General features: G+C 38.7%; 1 protein-coding gene across 25 annotated transcripts in view; it reads right to left on the reverse strand.

The window, feature by feature from the left end:
* Positions 1 to 25679, reverse strand: part of DLG2 (discs large MAGUK scaffold protein 2) — a 1649366-nt gene that overhangs the window by 188928 nt on the left and 1434759 nt on the right. The gene's annotated exons all lie outside the window — the stretch shown is intronic.

A 25679-nucleotide genomic window follows, 5' to 3' on the forward strand; every position in this document is an offset into this window, starting at 1 on the left:
ACTATCTAATTTTATTAGAGAACATAGACAAACCAACAATACAAATAAGATTATTGTGGACATAAATGAGGAACCTGGTCAACACAGAAAAGTCTCCAATCCAGTTTTATAGGAAGTACAAAGAAGATGGTGCTGAGAGGAGGTAACACCTCATCTTAGTCTAATAGATAAGGTGAAGAACAGGGCAGGCAAAGAAGAGTTGGCATTGTAGTGGAATGTAGTGGAATAAGGCAGATCAAAGAAAAAAGAGTAGGGATGTAAAGGCAGTGTAGGTCTCCTCTCTCTCCCCAAAGAGGAGAAATCAATAAAAACTGAAGGACAAAGGGGACTGAGTCACCTTTTGATGAAGTTACTTGATGTTAGCGTCCTTCCAGAAGAAAATGGAAAGCAGCCCACTTAATAATGAGTTTTTTGGCCTTTGAATTACCAAGTAAAACTGTAGTATCAGCACCCCATGGCTGTGTGAGAGGCTTGCTAATAGAATTTCTGCACTAGTGGAAAGGAATAAAAGAGCTTTAAAAGGTATAAGAGCAATATATGAACATTACCCCCACTACTGCATATATCATACTTGCTCTGAGGAGTCCTCTACAGTTTATAAAATAAAGCATCACCTTTGTCAGTTGTAGTTATGGCAATCTATGATTTGATATTGTTCTATCACTATATATGATTTCAACATTGAGAGATGTAGTGAAAGATAAATTAAACTTGTCTGTACATTTCCTTGCAACTTCATATATGACTGTTGATTTTGTTTGTTCTTTGGGGCTGCACCCAACATAAAATTCTGTTTTTCTTCTTTTTTAAAAAAATTGTATTGATTTACCATGAGTTATTGTTACAAGCTTTCATGTCTGAGTTACAATCACACAATGATCTAACACCCATCTCTCCACCAGTGCACATTCCCCACCACCAATAAATTCTGTTTTTCTTAAGATTCAGTTTGTGTGCTGATAATTTTCTGAATTCTATAATTTTCCAACCTTACTTCCTATCAAAAGGGATGATGTTATGCAAATTACATTTCCCAGGCTCTCTTGAGAAATTATATCCAGCTATGTTGAGCAAATTTTAGATTCTGACAAGAGATTAGAGTACAGGGTCAATAGTGGAGAAAATGTGCCCTTGATTTCTGTCTCAGGTGACATAAAAATCTTTGTTTTGGGACCATAGAGATAGTACAGTGGATAAAGCACTTGTCTTACACACTGCAGACCCAAGTTTGGTCCTTGATAACACATATAGTCTCCTGAGACCCTCCAGGAGTGAGTCATAAACTTAGAGCCAGGGTTAAGCCCTGAGCTCTGCAGGATGTGACCCGGCCCACCCTCACTCCAAAAATAAACATGTTTCCTCCATGAGTTCCATAGTTGTTATTTAATTTTTAGGATTCCACAGATATAGACTTATTGCTTTGGCTTGCATTTATCATATTAGAGAAGAAGAGTTACCTGGATTTATTTAAACATATTAGGGTTTTTTTTTCAGAGTATATTTAATCCAGTCTCAATGACCATAACGTTGTTAAAGGAGACAGCCCTGGATGAGAGTAAGTTTACAATAACATTCTCGTAACTGCCAGGCAGACACACCTCATAGTGCAAGAAGTACTGTCAGTGCAAGAAGTTTAATATACTGCTTATAGCAGGTTGAATAATCCTCCCCCTCCAAAGAAATCCATGTACTAATATACAGAATCTACAACTGTATATGTGGCAAAGAGACTTTTGTATTTGTTGGTGAGCGGCAAACCTGGCAGTGCTCAGAGCTTACTTCTGTGTTCAGGAATCACTCCTAGCAAGACTCAGGGGACCAATGTCACGTGAGGGATCAAATCTGCGCTGGCCACATTATGCTATCTTTGGTTCCAGCAAAGAGACTTTGAAGGCATAATTGTGTCAAACATTTTGAGGTGGGAAAATTCACTGAATTATTTGCTAAGTCCTAAATAGAAGCAGAAGGTCCACATAAGAGGTAGATAAGAAGGTTTAAAAAGGAAGCAGGAGATGAGACAATGAAAGTAAGAAGTTGGAGTGATATGAGGAAGTAGCTAAAAGCCTAAGAGTTCAGGTACCTTTAGAAGTTATAAAAAGCGTGAAAATGAATCTCCCTGTAGAATATTCAGAGAGAATTAATACTGCTGACTTTTTAATTTTAGCTGATTGAAACTGATTTCAGATTTCTGGCATCTACAAATCTTGGATAATAAATCAAATGCTGTTTTAAGCCAGAAAGTTTATGGTAATTTATTATAATAGCAATAAGAAATTAATACAGGGGCCAGGCAATAGAATAGTGCTATTCCACTTTCTGAGTGCGCAGCTGATCCAGGTCTGACTCCTCGCACCAAATACACTCCCACACTGGAGCTTGGCAGAGCCAGGCATAAGCCCTGAGCACAGCTGGGGGGCACAACCCCACCCACTGAAAAAGGGAGGGTTAATACAATTGCCCTGAAAGAATTCCACACCTAGACTGCCAAATACATCTATACATGAATTACAGTATTCTATGAAAGAACCCTTTGCAGAAGTATACAACATTTCCTTATCTCAGTGAATATGATATGTCTCATATCCCCTTCAGGACTGAAGTACTTAAAATCCCCGATCCCACAGAGACTAGCACACATCCAAAAGAACAAAAGCAACCGCTGTTGGAGAGGATGTGGGGAGAAAGGGACCCTTCTACACTGCTGGGTGGTGGGAATGCTGGCTAGTTCAGCCCTTTTGGAAAACAGTATGGACGATTCTCAAAAAATTAGAAATTGAGCTCCCATTTGACCCAGCAATACCACTGCTGGGAATATATCCCAGAAAAGCCAAAAAGTATAGTCGAAGTGACATATGCACTTATATGTTCACCGCAGCACTGTTTACAATAGCCAGAATCTGGAAAAAACCCGAGTGCCCTAGAACAGATGACTGGTTGAAGAAACTCTGGTATATCTATACAATGGTACAATGGAATACTATGCAGCTGTTAGAAAAAATGAGGTCATGACATTTGCATATAAGTGGATCAACATGGAAAGTATCATGCTAAGTGAAATGAGTCAGAAAGAGAGAGACAGACATAGGAAGATTGCACTCATCTGTGGAATATAGAATAATAGACTATAAGACTAATGCCCAAGAATAGTAGAAATAAGTACCAGGCTTGGAGGCTGGTCTCTCATTCTGGGTAACTCAGGGAAGGGACCACCAAGTAAAATGTGGTTGGAGGTCATGTGGGGGAAGGGTGATGTGGGCCGAATACAGACTAGAGACTGAACACAATGGCCACTCAACACCTTTATTGCAAACCACAACACCTAATCAGAGAGAGAGAACAAAAGGGAATACCCTGCCATAGTGGCAGGGTGGGGTGGGGGGAGACGGGACTGGGGAGGGGGGGAGGGATGTTGGGTTTACTGGTGGTGGAGAATGGGCACTGGTGAAGGGATGGGTTATCGAACTTTGTATGGGGGAAACATGAGCACAAAGATGTATGGATCTGTAACTGTACCCTCACGATGACTCTCTAATTAAAAATAAACTAATAAAAAAAATAAAATCCCCGATCCCCAGGTAAAACAGCATTACTCTCGGGCATTCAAGTTTCCTTGGGGGGCAGTCTATGTATGAATGGTGAATAACAGACTGTCAAGGCCTAACCCCTTTTCCCAACTTGAAACAACTTTAAAGTGTCATTTAGACCTTTTTGTGAAAATTATAACATAATCTGACTTTTCCTTTAACTCAATTCTACTCCCTCCACTGCCTTTTGATTTTGAAGCTCTCTCCAGTGAATTTCCCCTCTACCAATCTCCAGCTGAGTCTGCTTTCTCGGGATCCCATCCAGGAACACGGAGTTATCTATATTTAGTCAAAAGCACTAGAGCACCTCCCACTTGGTTAATTTCTCTTGATGTCTTCTGATAATTATCAACCCACTGTCCTATAATGCATCACATTAAAAGGTAACTTAAAAATGCAAAAATTTTTTAAGAAAGAATTTGACACTTCGCAAACTCTCCATCCACTGAGGTCTTTTGTGCAATACGACTTACTGCATGAGAAGAAAGGGAAGCTGCAGCAAAGGGGAGCAGATCACAGTGTCAAGTGGTGACATTTATTAAGGACTTATATAAGGTTGAGGGAGGCACTGCCATTTATTGTGAATTTAATTCCTATTATGGCTCTGTGAGATAGATGTCATTATCTCAGTTTTAAAGGTGAGGAATTTGAGGTTCATAGACTTAGATGATTATAACTAGAGAACTGCTGAGTCAAGAATGGAATCTAGGACTGAGGACCACCAAGTGTGTCTCCCAGCTCCTAAGAATTATCCTACCATACCCCAATATTATAATTAGTACACATAAATCAGATTTTTCCACAGTGAACTGAATCCTGACTTCAACATGTTTCAAACCTAAAGTCACTTACTTTGGTTACTGAGAACATTTAGTGCTTCCAATACTATGAAATACTAAGTTCTTCATGCTTTGATAACCTTTAGGATACAAAGCTGCTTTTATATTTTATCCACATCTGCAAAGAAAATCCCTTTTCCTTTAAAATTCAGATTCTATATCTCCTTTAAAAGTAAGTCTTCTCTGGGGCTGGAAAGATAGTACAACACTTACCTTGTATGCAGCTAACCCTGGTTTAATCCCTGGCACCACATATGGTTTCTTAAGCACTTCTAGGAGTGACCCCTGAGCACAGATTCAGGAGTAAGCAGTGCACCCCATCAGGTTGGTGCCAAAACCAAAAAAAAGGGAAAGAAATAAAACAATAGTAAGCCTTATCTTTTTCATCATATCCCCTATCATATATTCATATTGCATTGATGACAGTAATGCACTTGATTACAGTAATGTTTATTTTACTTGATTCCCCTGCTAGGTCAGGACTTCATAGAATCCTTCTATTTTAACAGAAACAAATAGCATGAGAACTTATCTTCAGTACGAAACATGCCACTTGGGGTGATAGGGAAATTGGACAAGGAAGGGAACATTACAACAACGGAAGAGGACAATGTTCAACTGGAAAGAAGAGTCAGGACTGAAAAGTAGTAAAGCCACTGTGCATAAACCCATACTACTGTAAACTATAGAGCCAAGAGTTATATTTTTTAAAAAATTGCTTCTCATAGAGGCAGAATGCAAGTAGGAGAGAAGGGTTGGAGAGCAATTGGTAGAGGTAAGTGAACACTGGTGAAGGGATTGGTGTTGAAACACTATATTCCGAAAACCCAGTAATGAATAACTTTTATATTCAGGGTGAATATAAAAAAATTCTGCCTATTTAACTCTATGTATTTATGTCTTACTACAGTACCTATCATGAAATATATATTCAACAAATAGCAACTGAATTAAGAACACAGTGTTTGAGACCAAAGGAAAAAAAGTCTTAGGAGTCCCAGCTGAAATGATTATGGTCAGAATTCTCAGGAATTCTTAGAATTGGAAATAATGCGAACTATAACTCTGAAGGTATGTGAAAAAGCCACACAAAGGAGGATCCAAAAAATTCCATTCTTCTCAAATAAATTGAAAATTAGCTTGTCACCAAATGGTTGTTGTCTTTATGCACTCTGGACTTATTAGCCTTCTCAGCTAATTCTCAATGAAGTCCCTATGTGGAGTGGCATTGCTATCCTTGTAGCTGACAACGGATGGCTGTGATGAGGAATTAAAAAGAGAAGCAGAGGATGAGCGGGATAAACAGCAGAAGAACCAAAAGAAAAGGAGGACCAGCAGAAAGTATCCTGTTTTAAAGTATTCTAATTAAATTAACAACTAGAAGGTGAACACCTCAGGAAGTCTAATTTGTAATGCTCTTTGGTTCTAAATAAAGAACATCTAATAGGGACACATGTAAATCCTGTTTCAAACACACATTGAAAGGATGCTCTAGCATGTTAGAAGTTTGTTGTACACTTGACTCAGTCAAGGTCACATTGACTATCTAAGGACATGTCTTCAGGCTGAAGGAAATCCTTGTAAAATGTCATGCGATGTCTGTAGCTTTGCAGAAAGCAAGAAATAAATCACCTGAAATATATAGGCACAGGAAAATTCAACCTGTGATGGCCTAATCAAAGTTTGGCTCTCATGGAGAACTGAATTTTCATAAAAAGCACATATCAAAAATTTCAGGGGAACATTTTCACAAAGACATAAATATAATTTACCTGTTGATTGAAGTGACCATGTCCATCCAATGACTAGGACAATTAGCCATAACAGAGTGGTAGATTTGAGGCTGGAGTCATAATACAGAGAGAATATGGTGCTTCTTGCATCCAGGTGAGTCAAGTTTGATTCCTGGCATGCCATATGGCATACCACAGAGAATCACTAGAAGTAATCTCTGAGTGTAGAGCCAGGATTAAGCCCTGGACACCAGTGGGAATGGTCCAAAAATCAAACAAAAACCAAAATCCAGAGTGGGAACATTGAGAATTTTAGACAATTGGTGAATATTAAATTTCATAAGGTCAAAATTAGAGTATTTTGTGGGTAAGACTGGACATCCAGTAGACTGAGAGTTTGCAAAGTCATGATTATGTTTTTGTCCTATCATTATATAATCACCTCTTATTCTTATATGACACAACTTTTACAAATCAGGTAAAAGTAACATTTTATTCTCTGTCTTTAATTGAGAATTAGAATATAAGAATATTTCTCAAATGCCTTAGCCTGGCATTCAAGACTCTTGCCTTCTGCCTTTGGGTCTCTGTTCTTCCTAACTCCTACTGACAATCCTCTTTTTAAAATATTCTAAGTGATGTTTACATTTTTACTTTCATAACATTCCAAGTGTTTTCTGAGGCTACTTGTACTTTTCCATTCATTGTTCTTAAAATTCTGATGTTTTTGGCTTTTTACATTGATGCTTTCTCTTTTTAAGACATTTTAAGCAACCTCAGTGACACAGAAAATTATCACTTTCCTCCTTTAACTATTTCTTGAATCCTTTGAGTAAAGTTTCATTCATTGCATATTCACAGAGGTATCTGCTCTGACTCCTAAGTACTGCTTTGTTTTTTGATGTTTATATCTGTGCTTTCTTCCTTCCAGAAAGACACAATTTCACAAGGAAGGAGGGAGATATTTATGTCTTCCCTTCACAAAGATGAACTGACTTTCTCTCTCTCATACTTAATGGCACAGATTAGAGTTTTATATCTATTGGGTATATATCTTTATATATACATACATACATATGTATACTATGCAAAATATACATGAAGAGACTGAAATAATTTTATTTTAATGTATGGAAGCAGTTTTAGTTAATACATTTATAAAGAAATAAGAAATAAGAAGCAGAATTTGGCTTGTGAGATCAGTCAAGAAGCTCTTGGAAATAGGAGACCACGAATCAGACGGCTTGGGGGGTGGTTCAGACCTCAAACAATAAAAGCAATGAACAATAAATAAATAAGTTACCAAGGGAATAACTGCATAAACATTCTTTAGTGGGTACTGTGAGATCCTAGTTCACATGAGAAAGGATAGCTGTCTTCATGCTCAGGTGACATGGTGCAAAATAGATGCTCAATAAATAATGTCCCCTCTATTCCAGGGTTATTCCTGGTGGCATTTAGGGGACCATATGCAGTGCTGGGTAGATGGAACAAGGACTATCGATATGCAAGGCAAATGCCTCAATCCCTGTACTATTTCTCTGGTTCAGAAATTGTTCCTGATGCAGGGGGTTTGTACTAGGGTGAACTGAACAGAAGCAAACATATAAACTCTTAAAATAGTTTCAAGATTTTTTTTTACATTAAATTCCTTTAAAGAAAAAAAGAAACTTTAGAGTATGTAGGTCAATTAAGATCATTCAAAAACTTCTGATATCTTTCTAATCTGATTTACCATTCCTTTCGATCAGTTTGGATCGTCTTTGAATATACTGGTCTAAGCAAATTCAAAAAGATCTAATTCATTGCTCTGTGATGTTGTCACTTCCTTCCCCCTCAAGCTGCTGTAAAACACAATCTAAAAAATAGCTTTGCGGCCACACCTGATGATGCTCCTGGCTTATTCCTGACTGTGCTCAGGGATCACTCCTGGCAATGTTGAAGGGACCATATGTAGTGCCAGGGATTGAACCCCGTTAGGCTGTATGTGAAGCAAATTTGTTACAGGTTGTACTATCGTCTCAGCCTTCAAATTCTAAGTTATTGTCTCAGCAATGGATAGTTGGAGTTCTGGCATCTGCTTAGAGATACCCAAGTTGTGTATAGGAATTCTGCAGATGCAGTCTGAGACTTTTAAGAGACATTGCTCTAGATAATCCTGCCATAACTGCTCAGGAAGACACAGATCAGGAAAATATCTTGCAGCCCATGCTAAGTGTGATGAGAATTCAGCAGTGTTAACAGATGGCATGTAGAGCACAACCCTGAAAACTCAGCAGGTTGACATTCATCGAGTCTCTACTGTACCACTTCCAGCCAAATCCCATGCCAATAAAATTTCACTTTCCAAAAAACTGTCAACCAGCTAGAATGAATGTGGTGGCAGGGTTCTGGAAAGTCAGCCCTTGTTGATGCTACAGATGCTCAGAGCCCGAGGGATTTTTCCATCCATCATTTACTTTCTCCTGAAGCTAGGTCTTGATCAGATTTCTCCTCTAGTCTTATTCTACAAGGGCATCTGGGAAAGAAAGACAGATAGCACTCAGAACTCTTCTGCCTAACTTGACGCTCATTATACTGCCTTCCCTGGTGGTTCACAGGGAAGGAGAAGAAATCTAGAGAATGCATGCAGGTGGGAAGAGAGAACTTGCTGTCCTGCAGGCAGGTCAGGGGTTTGTAGGCTGAGAGACAGGCCAAGAGACTAGAGTTAATACCCAATTCATGCAAGGCTCCTAGTTCAGTCCCTGGCATTGCTGAGATAGTTCCATGAGCACCGCAAGGTGTATTCCTGCTGTGTCCTCAGCACGACCAGGGAAGCTTCAGTCTGTGATTTTCTGCTATTGCAGCATTTGCAGGCATGTACTATTGCAGTTACTGTCTCATATAATTAATTAATGAGCTGCCTTAAAGGAAAGGGCAGCCTAGGGCGTGGCTCTGTGGCTAATGCCTTGCCATTGTGAGGCCATGAGTTCAACACCTATTGCTGTTGGTAATTGCACTATCTGGGGCCCCAGTACCATTGCAAAGTGTGTGAACCCTGTGCCCAGCCAAGTGTGTGTGAGTACCACAAGGAAGTGGTGACACTTGGTAAGCCAGGCAACTGATTGGATTGGAAAGATAGTACGGGGGTTAAAACATTTGTTTTGCATGTAGCCCACCTCAGCTTGGTATCCTTTGTGATACCACAAAGGATCATCCAGAATATCACCATGGGTCAGTTCTATACACAGAGCCAGGAGTAAGCCCTGAGCACTACTATGGATGGCCCAAGTTCCCCACTTCTTCAACCATGCCCCTTAAAAGCCAACCAACAAAGAAAAAAGACAGACATCTTCAATGGGTTTCTTAGCTGATATTCCTCATTATTAGAGGTGAGGGACAAGGACACCCAAGGCAGATGAATGGAAGATTAATGTCCATCCAAATCATGCTAGGATCTAAATATCTGGCTCCTAATCTCACCTCTGACATTACCATTTCCTCTCTATTTTACTCACTAGTCTAATAATCATTTACTTACGTGGTGAATTTTATCAGCAAGCCTTGCCTTTGTTACACCATTGTTTGTTACACTGCTATTAACCAGTCATATATTCTCTAATCAATGATCTCTCTACCAAAGATATCAGGCCAAGAGAAACATGCATAGCTGCCTTCAGAAAATAACAAGTATTTCTTTCAAGAGCATATTATACTAAGAAAGCCAGGCTGAAGAAGAAAGATGAGGCCCTAGGCATGTTAGTAGACCTCCATGTAACAGTCATACTTGCCTAGATTATGTGGTTATAAGCACGTGAAGCAAAAATACGCAATTGGTAGTGCAGCCCCCAAATGTCAGCTATACATAGTATGTACACATCTGCATATTTATGCCACCTCTATTATAACTGAGTTACACAGTGCAGTCTTGTGGTGGGTGTTAGCATCACCTGCAATTTACACAGTTGATGCTTGCTCCATGTTTCACAGATGAAAACTAAATGGTGAATCACAGATTTTTTTTTTAATTTATTTATTTTTAATTAGAGAATCACCGTGAGGGTACAGTTACAGATTTATACACTTTTGTGCTTATACTTCCCTCATACAAAGTTTGGGAACCCATCCCTTCACCAGTGCCCATTCTCCACCACCCGTAAACCCAGTGTCCCTCCCACCCTCCCCAATCCCATCTCCCCCCCACCCCACCCTGCCACTGTGGCAAGGCATTCCCTTCTGTTTTCTCTCTCTAATTAGCTGTTGTGGTTTGCAATAAAGGTGTTGAGTGGCCGCTGTGCTCAGTCTCTAGCCCTCATTCAGCCCGCAACTCCCTTCCCCCACATGGCCTTCGACTACAATGTAGTTGGTGATCGCTTCTCTGAGTTGACCTTTCCCCGGAACGTGAGGCCAGCCTCGAAGCCATGGAGTCAACCTCCTGGTACTTATTTCTACAGTTCTTGGGTGTTAGTCTCCCACTCTGTTATTCTATATACCATAGATGAGTGCAATCTTTCTATGTCTGTCTCTCTCTTTCTGACTCATTTCACTCAGCATGAAACTTTTCATGCCCATCCACTTAACTACAAAATTCTTGACCTCCTTTTTTCTAACAGCTGCATAGTATTCCATTGTATAGATGTACCAAAGTTTCCTCAACCAGTCATCCGTTCTGGGGCATTCGGGTTTTTTCCAGATTCTGGCTATTGTAAACAGTGCTGCGATGAACATACATGTGCAGATGTTGTTTCGATTGTACTTTTTTGCCTCTCTGGGATATATTCCCAGCAGTGGTATTGCTGGGTCAAATGGGAATTCAATATCTAATTTTTTGAGAGTCGTCCAAATTGTTTTCCAGAAGGGCTGAACCAGTCGGCATTCCCACCAGCAGTGAAGAAGGGTCCCTTTCTCCCCACATCCTCTCCAACAGCGGTTGCTTTTGTTCTTTTGGATGTGTGCTAGTCTCTGTGGTGTGAGGTGGTATCTCATGGTTGTTTTGATCTGCATCTCTCTGATGATTAGTGATGTAGAGCACTTTTTCATGTGCCTTTTGGCCATTCGTATTTCTTCCTTGGTAAAGTTTCTGTTCATTTCTTTGCCCCATTTTTTGATGGGGTTGGATGTTTTCTTCTTGTAGAGCTCAACCAGTGCTTTATATACCATTGATATCAACCCCTTATCTGATGGGTATTGGTGAATCACAGATCTTAAACCAGATTCATGTGCTAGATGCTAGAACCAAAGGCTATGCTGGTTACTATGGTTGCCTATGATTTTCTTTACTTCCATATTTCTGCCTTCTCTACACTAGAATACACATTAAAGGAATGTGCAACACTAATTATATTAATAGTCAATATGTTACGAACATTTTAATATGCTAGATAATATTCTAAGAGCTTTACATTTATAGACTCAATTAATGTTAACAAGTCAATGAGGTAGAGTGCTATGATCTCATTTTATAGATGATGAAACTGAGGTGCACAGGGACTAATTAGAGAGAGAGACAGAGATAAAGACAGAGAATTTAGTCTCTGTTCCTTGGTCCATACTGGATAAAGGGTCTGCAGGAGTATAGAAATCCTTCTTCCCACACATATACCTGTACTACACTTCCTTGCTGTGTCTTCCTTTATCCTTCTCTACCTTACCTCTAAATCCTTCCTCATGCAATTACTTTTCTGTTGATACTAGGAGGCAACTCAGGTCAGTAGATTTGGTTTTCCTCTAATGCTGATTAATCCAGTTCAACATGCCAATGAAGCTCTGTGTCTGCACAATAATAACCCCCCATAACCTTCCTTTTTTAGATAAGGAAGCTGAGGATCACAAAGACAAAGTAAATCTTTGCTCTGGGATTTGATTGCAGACAATCTGGCACCAAAGCCCCGCCTTTAATCCATGCATATGGATTATTCGATTTCTTCATTCTCCCAGTTCCTGAAGTCTGCCTTCCATAAGAGTGATTTTGTATTAAACTGTTGTTTTATACTGCATTGGTCTTATCTTATGTAATATTGTAAACTTAGGTAAATACTTTCTGTTGTGTGCCCTATTTGATTCCCAACTATTTAGAAGATTAAGGTTACTTTCCTTTGTGACCATCAGAGTGATTCTGAATTTAAAATGGGAAATTCTGTACCAAATTGGAACTTTTGCTCAAGAAGAGCCAGAAAATTCTGGTAATTCTAGGTCTCCCAAGTGTTCAATAGAATTATTTGCTACTTTTTTCTCTTCTTACTTGTGATACCCTACCCAAAATGGTCTTTTCTCTAATTACCATCTCAATGATTTAATTTACTTAACTCTGTTCCTTATGACCACTTTCAGATTGAGTTTATCCCTCCAGAATCCTGGTCCTATTCCCTGAAGACAACACAGAACACTCCCAGGTTAAAAACACTTAACAGGAACAGTGCTTAGAAGTTGTGTTAGAAACCTGACAAACTTATAACATTCCAGTTTGTTTTTTCTAATTTTGACCTGTGCAATGGTTCAAACATGAAAGTTTTTTGTTTCTTTATCTATATTGTTTTCAGCACTGTGATTCCATGAAGTGAGATAAGATGAGATCCCTTCCTCCCTGAAAGAATAAATGTTTGCTTTCTATTTTGTATATACTCTGACATACTCATTACTGTCATCCTATGAGGTGGATATTGTTTCTATTTAAAAATTTTTTTGTATGTTTGGTCTGAGGGGGTTTTCTGCCTGGTGGTGTTTGGAAGCTACTACCAGCTTGGTATGTTACTCAAGGAACCATGCAGTGCCAGGGATAAAGTCTGGGTTATGAGCATGTTGAACATACACATAGTCCACTGAGCAACATACCAGCGCTTATTACCATCATTTTGGTTGCTGCTATCATTGCATAAGTATCACTGCATAAGACTCTGAGGCCTACAAATGAAATGATAACCCCTTGTTCACACTGCTCACAAATCCCTTGTTCACATTGCTCACAAATGCTAGTAAAAGAATTAAAACACGTGTTTCCTCCCTAGAATCTATAAGCTCTTGCCTCACATGTTACTCTTGCTAAATAAAACAAATCTGAAAACTAGACAAAGAATAGTGATCATTAGGGCAGTAGAGCAATAATACAGAAAGTAGGGCAGTTGCCTTGCATGCAGCCCACCTGGGTTCAATCCCCATAACCCAGTCTAGCCCCCTGAGCCCACCAGGAGTGATCCCTGAGTGCAGAGCCAGAGGTAAGCCCTGAGTACCACCAGGTGTGGCCCCAAAACAATAAAAAAATTGTGATCATGAGGTTTATGTTTTATTCTCCATACTTTCGTAGATTATAAACTCATTAAAACTATTAACTATCATGTTTCCAAACTAAGAAAAAAATGTATGCAATCCTACTTTTTAACTATTGTGACTACAGATGATTCATATTAGGTCTTTACAATATAAAGACCTAATTAGATCTTTACTTATTTACAAATAAGTATAGCTGAGAAAATAAGACACAATTTATTCTGGAATAATAGAGGCTCAGACTTGTGAAATAGAAGAGTTCTGTAAAATTATAGTTTGTTTTTATTACTATTGGACTGGAGTGATAACACAGCGGGTAAGGCGTTTACTTTGCATGTGGCTGACCCAGGTTCGATTTCTCCGTCCCTCTCGGAGAGCCCGGCAAACTGCCAAAGAGTATCCTGCCCGCACAGCAGAGCCTGGCAGGCTACCCGTGGCGTATTCAATATGCCAAAAACAGTAACAACAAGTCTCACAATGTAGACAATACTGGTGCCTGCTTGAGCAAATCAGTGAACAACGGGACAACAGTGCTACAGTGCTACTCCTATTATTATTATTGTTGTTGTTGTTGTTATTATTATTATTTCGTTTTTGAGCTTACACCTGGCAGTTCTCAAGGCTTATTCCTGGCTCTGTACTCAGAGATCACACCTATAGGTCCTTGGGGGATCATATGTGGTGCTGGGGATTAAAACCAGGTTGACTGAATGTAAAGCAAGTGACTAAACCCTTGTATTGTCTCTCTGGACCCTGCAAAATATAGTTTAATATGCTTATTTATTCAACACATACTTTATCCTGAGAATATGGCAGTTGTTAATCTGAGTAAATAAAGACACAATCTCAACTCTAAGTGGTTCTTAGCCTAATAGGAAGAATACACAGGAAAATTAATAACAATGTTTAGGGTCTATGCCAAGAGATAAGCAGTCACAAACCAGCAACAGGCTAACTGTGGTAATTAACAAGCATTCCCTTTCGATCTTATGAGGTGTTTTTAGAAATAAGAATCCAAACATAGCATTTTAAATTTGCAAAACTTCCCACCGAGATCCACATTATGGCTACCTTCAAGGGGAAAAGTCTGATGACATTGAGCCCTGGTCACTGCTTAGTCACCCTCATCTTGAATTCAGTAGCTTCAGCCCCCAAGGGCAGTATATGTATGTGTATATAGCACTGTAGCATTGCTGTCCAGTTGTTCATCAATTTGCTCTAGTGGGCACCAGTAACGTCTCCATTGTGAGACTTGTTACTGTTTTTGGCATATCAAATATGCCATGGGTAGCTTACCGGGCTCTCCGAAAGGGATGAAGAAATTGAACCTGGATCAGCCGCATGCAATGCAAATGCCCTACCCACAGTGCTATCTATCGATCCAGCCCATATGTATATATACATTTATATATGTGTGTACATATACATATATACACATATTATGTATATATGTAAATATATAAGAGATGAGATACCACATTTCTTTAAGCAAACAAGTTGTATGAGTGTTGTCCAAAAGCTTTTTCACCTCAGGTCACATCTGGTACATTTCATTTCAGTAATGCTGTTCACGTGAACATACATAAAATCATGCACTGACATTTAAGGTGAGATACATTAAAAAATGATCAAGATACTATTGATAGAGAGAAGACTAAGTGTGTGTCTATGTGTGGGTGCAGCTACACAGGAGTGATAGGGTAATTGAAAGATGAAATATTACAGCATTTCACCTCTTTCCCTCCTTGCATTTCTCAGCTTTCTTCTCCTTTTATGTTTCACAATGCATTTGCTTCCCATCTGAGAGTTGGTCATTTTTCTGTGTAAACTCCTTGAATAAAGGACAAAGGCAACTGCAAATGCACATGATAGCTCCTCCCCCATTATCCCTCTCTCCATCTGAAGAGCACTATAGAGCAATCCTACTACAGGGTAGCTAAGCAAACTACACCTTGTAAGTCTGGCTCAAGACAGGGAACAAATTATCATAGCAACTGTAGGAGGCAGAAATGAAAGTGATTAGTAAATCCTCAGAATAGAGTGAATGAATCATCTCTATAAATGAGCATATTAATGCATGTCCTGGCATGTTTTCATCTTATAGCCTGCTACAAGGAATGTTTGTGATTTTATGGGACATTTTTCATTTTTAATGTACTTGCATTGAATGTACACATCTACTGATAAACATCTTTAAAAATTGATTTTCTATTTGTTTTCTGCTTTGTCTATTTAAAGAATGTATGTTTAGGAGCACATTAAAATAATCTTATGAATTAATCCAAAATAGAAGAAAATAACCTCTCTCTGCAAAAAATAACACGGCAAATAAACTCTTGTTATTCAGTCTTCAAGCCACTCCCCCAGTATCTTTCAAATATTTGAATTACTGAGCTCATAGGGAATCTGGACACAGATTCTTTTGGGTCATGCAAGACACAGAAGAAAAGAAAAATTATTTGCAAATTACTTTGTGGCTGGTTCTATTAAATGTTACTAAAGTGGTTCATTTAACCTTCAATAATTAAATATGAACCACCCAAGTGGAATATTCTGCACTTGAAGAACAATTTCTGACATATACTGGTGATCAGCGACTGGCCCTTGATTCCAACGTGTGACTCCTATCCTAATGTTATTCTCTGTGTTCACAGAGGCTTGTAAACATCCTAGTACTAAATTCCCAGAATCCCCTGAAAACAGGTTTATAGTTTATATTCTTCCAATCCAATTAATTTTCATAAGTTTTGGAATGTGGAGGGGTTTTAGGACACTGACAATAGTACCACTGCTACATCTTCTTGCAGTGATCTTGGTCTTTTGGGGGGATTGGAGAAGGGTATGGGTGATACCTGACAGTCCTCAGGGCTTATTTCTGGCTCTGTGCACAGGTATCACTCTTGGCAGTACCCAGGGATTAATGTGTTGTACTGGGGGTCAAACAAAGGTTGGGCTCATGCAAATCAAGTGCCTTCCCTGCTCTACTATCTCTACAGTCCCAATATACTCAATTCTCATAGCTCTCTGTTCATTTCCAGATTTAGGTTTGCAAAAACCCTTTACTGTTGGGGCCATAGAGATAGTGCAACAGGTAAGATGCTTGCTTGCATGTAGCCACCCCAGGTTTCATCCCTGCCACCTGCCTGGGGTGATCCCTGAGCACAGAAACAGGTAAACCCTGAGAACTGTAGGGTGTAACCCACCTACCTCCCCAAAAATTAAAATAAGAAAAATTAAACCTTGGCTCAGGCAATGGCTTCCTGGAATTTTCAAGGTTTGAGAGCTTCTGCCCTGAGACTTTCATTCCTCCAATATCTAAGCACCCCAAAACTCGGAAACATGTCACCATCTGCTTATCATTCAAACGGCATTGTCTGTTTTTCTAGGTGGCTTAAGATACCATAAATATTTGTTAAGAAGCTAAAGAAAACAACCATTTAATGGAGAGCATTATTTTTACCTTGTAACTAGAGAATTGAGGCTCCTAGAGATATAATAACTTAGAATTACACAGCTAACTATTCACTTGCTCTTAGCCAAAAGGCCAAGAAGTGATACACAGCTAACTATTCAATGTCAGAACTAAGATTTGCCTAGCACCAAAAAGCTTTCGCTTTTCCATTCAGACACTATCCTTAGCGGGTGTATCATACCACATTGCTGCCAAAATATTATTTTAGAGTTGAGTGTTTTCACTATTTCTCCTGCTAGTGCACAATTGCAGCTAGAAACCTGAGTGGAAAAGCATACAAATTCCCATCACAAGTTGTCAGTAAATATGTTTAAGATCCAGCAAGGTAAGGCAAGATACCCATATGACTAGAGTGCATATTACTCACTTGCGATATATTCAGTATGAATGAATGAATAAATGAATGAAATGTCATTAGTTTTGTATATCCTGAAGTTCCACTGCACTTGTATGTTTTGCCTTAAGGGTCACTTTAGTCATAAACCACTTGCAGCTAAGTAATTTCATTAATCTTAATGCCTGGATACTTCTATTATTCAACACAGTAACAATACTGCCCCAACATTGATTTTGCTTGAGAGAGAGATAGAAAGAGAGAGAGAGAGAGAGAATTATCCATTCCTATTTTCCAAATTTAAAGGTACCAAAAAGTACTTTGGCTGGCATGCAATATTTAAGTGTACATTTGCAACCATCCCAATCTGACCTTTCATTCTGACTCTTTCCACTTACTAGACCTGAAATCTAAGCAAGTTGATTCTGTCACCTCAGTACTCTCATTTATATAATAGTGGCAGTGATATTTTTGATGTGTTATTATAAGACTGATGACAGAACGCACCAGGCACAGCAACTGGCTGCAGGTATAAATTCACGGAGAGAAAATGCTGTCCCTGCCCTAAATACTGCTGAAGAGTGATGATACTTACAGACTGACACTCAGCAGGCTTCTCCGTGTTAATCTACAAGACTAGCTAATACCAAAATTTGTAGTGGGTAGGGGCCAGCGTCATAAGTGTCATAAGTACTTAGTCATAAACTGGGTAGGGGCCAGTGTCATAAGTACTTAGGGCTTACTCCTAGCTCTGTGCTCAGAGGATACTCCTGACATTCTCAGGGGATTATCTGTGATGCTGGGGTCAAACTAGGGTTAGCTACATGCAAGGCGAGTGCCTTAACTCCTTCTGTTTCTCTGGCCTCTCTACTCCCCAATTCTGAAGGAATCCTAGTCCTATTTTTCACATTCATAATTGTACTACCAGAGGAATTATATAATTACAAAGACTGGAGTGTCAACATATAACTTTTGTAGATTCACCGTGTGTGGTGTCCTTGGATGGGGAGAGTGGGAATAACTGGCACACAGTAGGTGGAGCAGAGCTCATACTTCACCTTTCCCTAATGAGGGAATCTAGGCTTAAGCTCCCTAGATAATTCTGGGGGTGGACAGGTAGAATTGGTGCCTTTTGCATGCTAAGAGGTAGCAGTCAAAACTGTAGAGATGAATGAGGTCATGGATAGCTTGGGATAAAATGAAGGAAAATCAAATTACACTTGACATCAGAAAACTCAGTTATTAGTATAAATCTAGTTGGTGCTTGATACACAGTAATTAGATGCTCAGTGATTATCAGCTTTATTTATATATGTCACTGTCACTGTCACTGTCATCCCATTGCTCGTCGATTTGCTCGAGTGGGCACCAGAAACGTCTCCATTGTGAGATTTGTTTGTTACTGTTTTTGGCATGTTGAATATGCCACAGTTAGCTTGCCAGGCTCTGCTGTGTTGGTGAGATACTCTCAGTAGTTTGCCGGCTCTCCGAGAGGGATGGAGGAATCAAACCCAGGTCGGCCTCGTGTAAGGCAAACGCCTTACTATTGTGCTATTGCTCCAGCCCTATTTATATATGTATATATTTATAATAGAAGCATGTAATTCTTCCTTAAAATGTCTGTCTCTAATGATTTAACTCAACTTACCTTTGAAAAGCAAATCAGTAAACATGTGTTTACTAGCGACAATCTGAATTTCTCAGTCTTAGGAAAGTTCTTCTGAAAACTAATAAATCAGCACTATACTTCTTTCATACTTAAACTAGATCTGGCAGGCACTATAATTCTTCAATCCTACTTACATATTTTAAGCTTCACCTAGATTTTTGGGACAGAAAAAATTTATTTTATTTTATTTTTGGCATGACTGAAAATTCCTATGTCAAATGAGTTCTTGTATAGCAAGTTTCAATAAACTTGCTTAAATGCTTAATTGATAAAAATAGCTTTTCAGTTTGCCAAAGAATGAAGAAAGAAATGGAATACCTTGGAAATTTGCAAGCATTGACAGTGAAATATGTGCACAAGAGAAATAATTGGTTCTCACCTTGGAGAAGAGAGGACTTAAGGGATCAGGAGGGGCACTGAGCTACAGGAAGAATCTTACAGTGGTTAGTAGCTATTGCTTTCAGGAGAGAAGGAACAGATTCTGTTTATTCCTCAACCTTATATGGATTACTTTATTATGTTTACTGTCTGAGGTAGTGGGCTTGTAGCAATTAATAAGGCTACATTAGCTTGTCTTAAAGACTTTACCTTTAGTAAGACAAAGAAAAAAGTGGCCTATAAAGTAGACTAATCCTTTAACCTAGACTAATAGGTTAAAGCTAAAGAGAATTCTACTGGGAGTTTGTTTTATTTTTTTAAAGACTACACTATGAGTGTTCTGAAGAGTAAGGCAGATACTATGATTTGGAGAGTTAATAAGCTTGAAGGAAAATATAAAGGAGACTTGAAGGAAAAGTCTTGAAGGAAGTCTTGAAGGAAAGCTTGAAGAAAACTATAATGGAAATGATGAAATTTACTGTTTTCTTTTATCTTTTCTGATGCATTTGTTATTTCAGCTACACTCATAAATAACAATACATACTAGTATCATTGGTGGCATATTATTATCATTAGTGGCCTAGAATCTAGCTTCTAAGACAGTGGTGATGGTCACATATGGGGGTCACATAACTGAATGTGGGAGTGGGGGTGAAAAATTTGTCAAGAGTAGGTTTGAGTACCAGGAGGTTGACTCCATGGCTTCGAGGCTGGCCTCACGTTCCGGGGAAAGGTCAACTCAGAGAAGCGATCACCAACTACATTGTAGTCGAAGGCCATGTGGGGGAAGGGAGTTGCGGGCTGAATGAGGGCTAGAGACTGAGCACAGCGGCCACTCAACACCTTTATTGCAAACCACAACAGCTAATTAGAGAGAGAAAACAGAAGGGAATGCCTTGCCACAGTGGCAGGGTGGGGTGGGGGGGAGATGGGATTGGGGAGGGTGGGAGGGACACTGGGTTTACGGGTGGTGGAGAATGGGCACTGGTGAAGGGATGGGTTCCAAACTTTGTATGAGGGAAGTATAAGCACAAAAGTGTATAAATCTGTAACTGTACCCTCACGGTGATTCTCTAATTAAAAATAAAAAAAAAAAGAGTAGGTTTGAACATACAATAATTGATTCAAAATCAACTGTGAAAGAATCTGAGATGTTTTGGGCCTCACTTGCCCATGTTGCATTTCTTGCATGAAAAAAGATCCTGAGTATAAAATATTTGAGCTTAGCTCTGCCCTAGACAAAAAGAAGCCAGACAAAGCAGGTCTTTGCCCCACCACTGTGCAACTTCCATACGAAAAATAAATAATCCTTGTTGCCTTTTTGGAGGGTTCCTGTTGTTTTAGAGAATGCGGAGAACATTTAATCTGTATGGTTATTGTGACTGTTTTTGGCATATCGAATATACCATGGGTAGCTTGCCAGGCTCTGCCGTGCAGGCGTGATACTCTTGGTAGCTTGCTGGGCTCTCTGAGAGGGACAGAGGAATCGAACCTGGGTCACTGCATGCAAGGCAAACACCCTACCCACTGTGCTATAATACAAAAAAATTAATTTTCGAATAAACAGAAAAGTTTTCAACTATTTCCCAGCATTAGGAAAAATGCAAAGTAAGTTCTAAATAAATACTTTATGAATAATAGCACAGCGGGTAAGGCATTTGCCTTGCAACCAGCCAACTCCATCCATCTCAGAGAGCCCAGCAAGCTACCGAGAGTATTTCACCCTCACGGCAGAGCCTGGCAAGCTACCCGTGGCGTATTTGATATGCCAAAAAAAAAAAAAAGTAACAAACAAGTCTCACAATGGAGACGTTAGTGTGCCTGCTTGAGTAAATCAATGAGCAATGGGATGACAGTGACAGTGACAGAATAAATAAATAAGAGAATACTTGTTTGCAATGATGAAATTCTTCATTATGGAAAGCAAATAGAAGAGGTTACAACTTTAATGAGGATAGTGAAAAAACCATGTCTTGTTCAAAATTGCAAAAAGAACTCAACCTAGTTGACAGAAATTGAACACAAGTATTAGAACTGTAGATTGGTTGACTTCTCAATTGTTAGGGCAGTGGTGTGAGACTTGGTAGATACAGGATCTATTCTATGTAAGTCAACAACCTTATCCTGCTGGAGTCAGAAATCATTTATTGCCCAGTGAATTTCAATGCATATCTAAGATAAACAGACGTCCAATTAACTGCTACATTCCCTAGTAGTCTTGCAAGACATTGTAGAAACTTATTTAGTTACTATGCTTTATCATACATGGGCTAACTCTACACATCATAAATGAAGCAGATACTAATATGATAGCAGAGAAAGGAGTGAAAGAAAGCAGTGAAATAAGAAGTGATATCCGTTGACATCTACTGAGCTCCTATTGTTTATAGGCTCTATGTAAGTTCTAGACATAGAGAAAGAAAAATAACAATTCCACTGCAAGTGTTATATCTCTATACTCAGTAGTTATTACTAAACACTATTGTATACAGTTTTTATATTATATATAATTTATTTGTAGCTAATTATCTGTAACAAAAGGAAGCAAGCCATTTTGGTTTCCCTCACATAAGCATAGTCATGAAATTCTAAATTTGTGTTGTGGTAGATATAGATATTTAATTGAAAAAAAATAGCAATATAGGGGATGGAGAGAAAGTACAGTGGGCAAGGCCCTTGCCTTGCATGTATCTGACCTGGGTTCCATCCCTGACGCTGCATATGATCCCCTGAGTGCTGTCAGGAGTGATGCTTCAGGAGAGAGCCAAGTAAGCCCTGAGCACAGCTGGGTGTGGTTCACCCTCCATCCCAAAAATCAAACTCCATATGGTCTGTAAAATAAGTCTTTAGGAGATGTATTATGCTCAATCATGACGTTACGAAGTCGTCTCATTGAACTGAACAACTTGGAGCTGTGTACTTCTGATGGTTCAATTAAAAAACACTTACATTTTTAAAAACTTTAAAAATAAAGTTAAAAAATATATATATATAACATTTTGAAGGACAGATGGATTCCTTCTACATCATTAGTACATTCATGCCAAAAAATAATTTTTTTTAAACTTTTCGGTCACACCTGGAGATGCACAGGGGTTACTCCTGGCTCATGCACTCGGGAATTACTCCTGGCAGTGCTCAGAGGACCATATGGGATGCTGGGAATCGAACTCGGGTCGGCCGTGTGCAAGGCAAACACCCTACCCACTGTACTATCACTCCAATTACTCCAGCCCTATGCCAAAATTTTTAATAGAGGAAAAAAATGTGGCAATATAAGTAAATTAATATGTCCATAGTAGCATACTACTGAGGAATAATTTGATTATTTTTTCCCTTAGACAATAAAAATGAGGCAGTTTTTGTTTACCTTGGTTTCCTCAGTATAGCTTGGTGTGAAAGCAAGAACATTGACTAAATCACCTAGCAAACTCCCTTCTAATCTTTCTATCACATTTAAAAATTTTTCTACTCTCTGATGAGCACAATTTCTATTAGTATAGAATAAGGCAAATTTGGTCTTTTCTTTCTGAAAAAGACCAAATAATGCTACTAGGATTTTAACAAGGAAACTGAATTACTATAAATTTAAAAGTAAAAATTAGATTCTGATAACTAAAACAAAAATTGTTTCAAATGGAAGGAAAATGTTTTGGTTTAACTTTCTTATCTCCCTGACAACGAAATAAATTGGAAAGCTGCTATCTTTGTAGCTATCTTAAACTAATTAAGAATAAGTCCTCATGTACTGGCCTTTTATGAATATCAAATTCACTTGTATTAATTATCTAGTTACACTGATGCTGCTGCATTCTTGACTTTTTGTGGTGAACAACTTACATTGTCTAAGATTTCAAGTATCATAGAATTGATATTTTTTTCTTGAGAATGAGGTGGAAGTAGGGGGGAATGAAGGGATGCACACAGTGAAGAAATGCACACTCAGAGGTCCTGATTGAGAACTATGAAACCTGTATCCAATCATTTTTCTTAAGTCACATTCACAATGAGAAGACAAAAAAAAATACCCATCCTTACTAATAATCTCCTTTTGGTAATGGCGACCCACATAAACAAATAATTAGGAAACATGCCTGAGCAAATGGGGTAACAGAAAAGAGAAAGAATCTGGTGGTAAATGTGGAAGATAGCAAACAAATAATGCTTGCTTCCTATTTCTTTCCTATGGATTATTTTCTCTATATAACTATTTTAATCCTAATATATAGGTGTTATTATTATTATTATTATCTATATTATTATTATAAATATTTATTATTTGTCAACACAAAAATGAGCATGAACTTGCTATTGCATATTTAGCATGACTAAATTATTTATTTATTTAAATCCTAAATATTACTCCAAATGTCAGGGTACATATCTAAAAAACTAAGGACCCATATGATCCCTGAAGTCCAACAAGAGTGGTCCCTGAGCACAGAGCCAGGAAAAACCTCTGAGCACTGCTGGGTAGGGCCCCAGAACAAACAAACAAAAAATTTATAATTGTCTCATGAATACCACAAATTGTCTTTATTTTCACCTTCTTGCCCTGTACACTGTACCCTGCCACTAGGCTGCAGATTGGGACCAATTTCTTCTGTCTAAACTCCAAACCTAAAACCATGTTAGATGCACTGCATACACCTCTCACGAGGTGGGTGGGAAGGTGGAATGTCACATTCCTATTTCTCAGAGAGTATACAGCCTTAATTCTCAGTGAACTCAGAATGACTAGTCCAAAATCCCCTGGTCATGCTCAAATAACACTGCATGGTAAGGAAAATAATCTGAAAAGATGTATTAGTGGCCTTTTGGTATAAACAACTGGACAGATCAGTTCTCAAGTAACTGGTAATGTAAACCTCCATCAATAACATCCATGAAACTTAGAGAACAAGGAAGAAACAAAGGGCTTTGCTGCAGTCACAGACAGGGACAGAAAACCACAAATGCTTAACATTTATGAGCATGAATTGTTTTTTTAAAAATAACTGATTAAATGTGTACTTAATAATATTTATTAATTAAAATTACTTTGTCTTTGCAGAGTGTCTCTTGCTCGCACGCCTGGCTGTCTTCATCGGGGCCCCTCAGGGGGATGGGCTCCAGCTTCCCTCCCTACCCCGAGCAGAGCTCCCGGCGGCCAAAGACCACCGGAACCTAGCTACAGCCATGCTGGAGGCCCCTCTCCACACGTTCGGACAGGCCTCACGCATGAAGGTACTGGCAGAGGAACCCAGGTATGTGTGTAATCCCATCAACGGCCAACATCCGCAGAGAGACTTAAAAGCAAGCTCTCTGAAGATTGCTTTTAAGATATCTTTAGCCTACTTCTCCCTCTGGGAGAAACTGGCAATCTTCTGAGAGGTTCCTGCCCACATGGGACAGCCTTGCAAGCTTCCCATGGTGTATTCATATGCAAAATCCAGTAACAAACTGGATCTCATTCCCCTGACCCTGAAGAGCCCCCAGTGCAACATCGTTAGGAGGGCTGAGTTGAGATAGACTTCTAAGATCTCAGGGAAAGGACGAAATGAGATGTTACTGAGCCCGCCCGAGAAATCGGTGATTAACGGGATTTCGTGATTCGTGATTTTGTCTTTGAAATGTTTATATCCTTTTTTTTCTTTCTTGTTGCTAGAAAAGTCTGAATTTTAAAATGTAAGTGGGAGATACAATATAGATTAGGGTATCTGGGAAAGAAATCTAGAAAAATGGGGTGCCAGAGACAAAAAAATTACTGCAGACCCGGGAACCTTTCTCAGTTTTTGAAAAAACATACAAATTCTATGTAAATATTTTATTTTTAGAAACACTAACTTCTAACCACTAACTTTAACAAATTTATTTGTAATCCAGAAAATTTCTATACCATTTTCAAGACTCAGTTCCAGAATTATTCCTTTCTTAATCCAGTTTTATCTCAATCTTTCATTGAATTACGTGTTACCTGGTATGATTCAATTAACTAGTACTTATGAGCACCAATTTTTTGTTGTGGTTGAGGTTCTATGTAGAAATGCTGGCACATGAGATAAATGTAAAGAACATGCCTGCTCTTAAAAACATTCACTGGAGGGCATATAGGCAAGAAAGAAGGTGATATCATACTCTATTTGCAAATTTTCTTCTTTCTGGCTAATTTAGTCACAGTAAGTACATGTCATTATCATGTTAAGAGATAAACTGGTGGGAAAAGTTAGAAAGAGTTAGATTTATCATAAAATCACACATGAAAAATCTTGTCCTTTCATTTATTATTTAAAAAAAATGCAAGCAAGATTTTCTCAATAGGCTAAAGACAATGTGCTTTACTGCTTTTTCTAATGTTCTTATGTGATGCAAAGGTCATAAAAATGTTGATGTTGGAGACTTCAATAATCAAATTGTAATGAATTTAGCTAGTTCCCTATGACTCCCAT

This window comes from Sorex araneus, chromosome X, assembly GCF_027595985.1.
Source record: "Sorex araneus isolate mSorAra2 chromosome X, mSorAra2.pri, whole genome shotgun sequence".
NCBI classification, from domain to species: domain Eukaryota; kingdom Metazoa; phylum Chordata; class Mammalia; order Eulipotyphla; family Soricidae; genus Sorex; species Sorex araneus.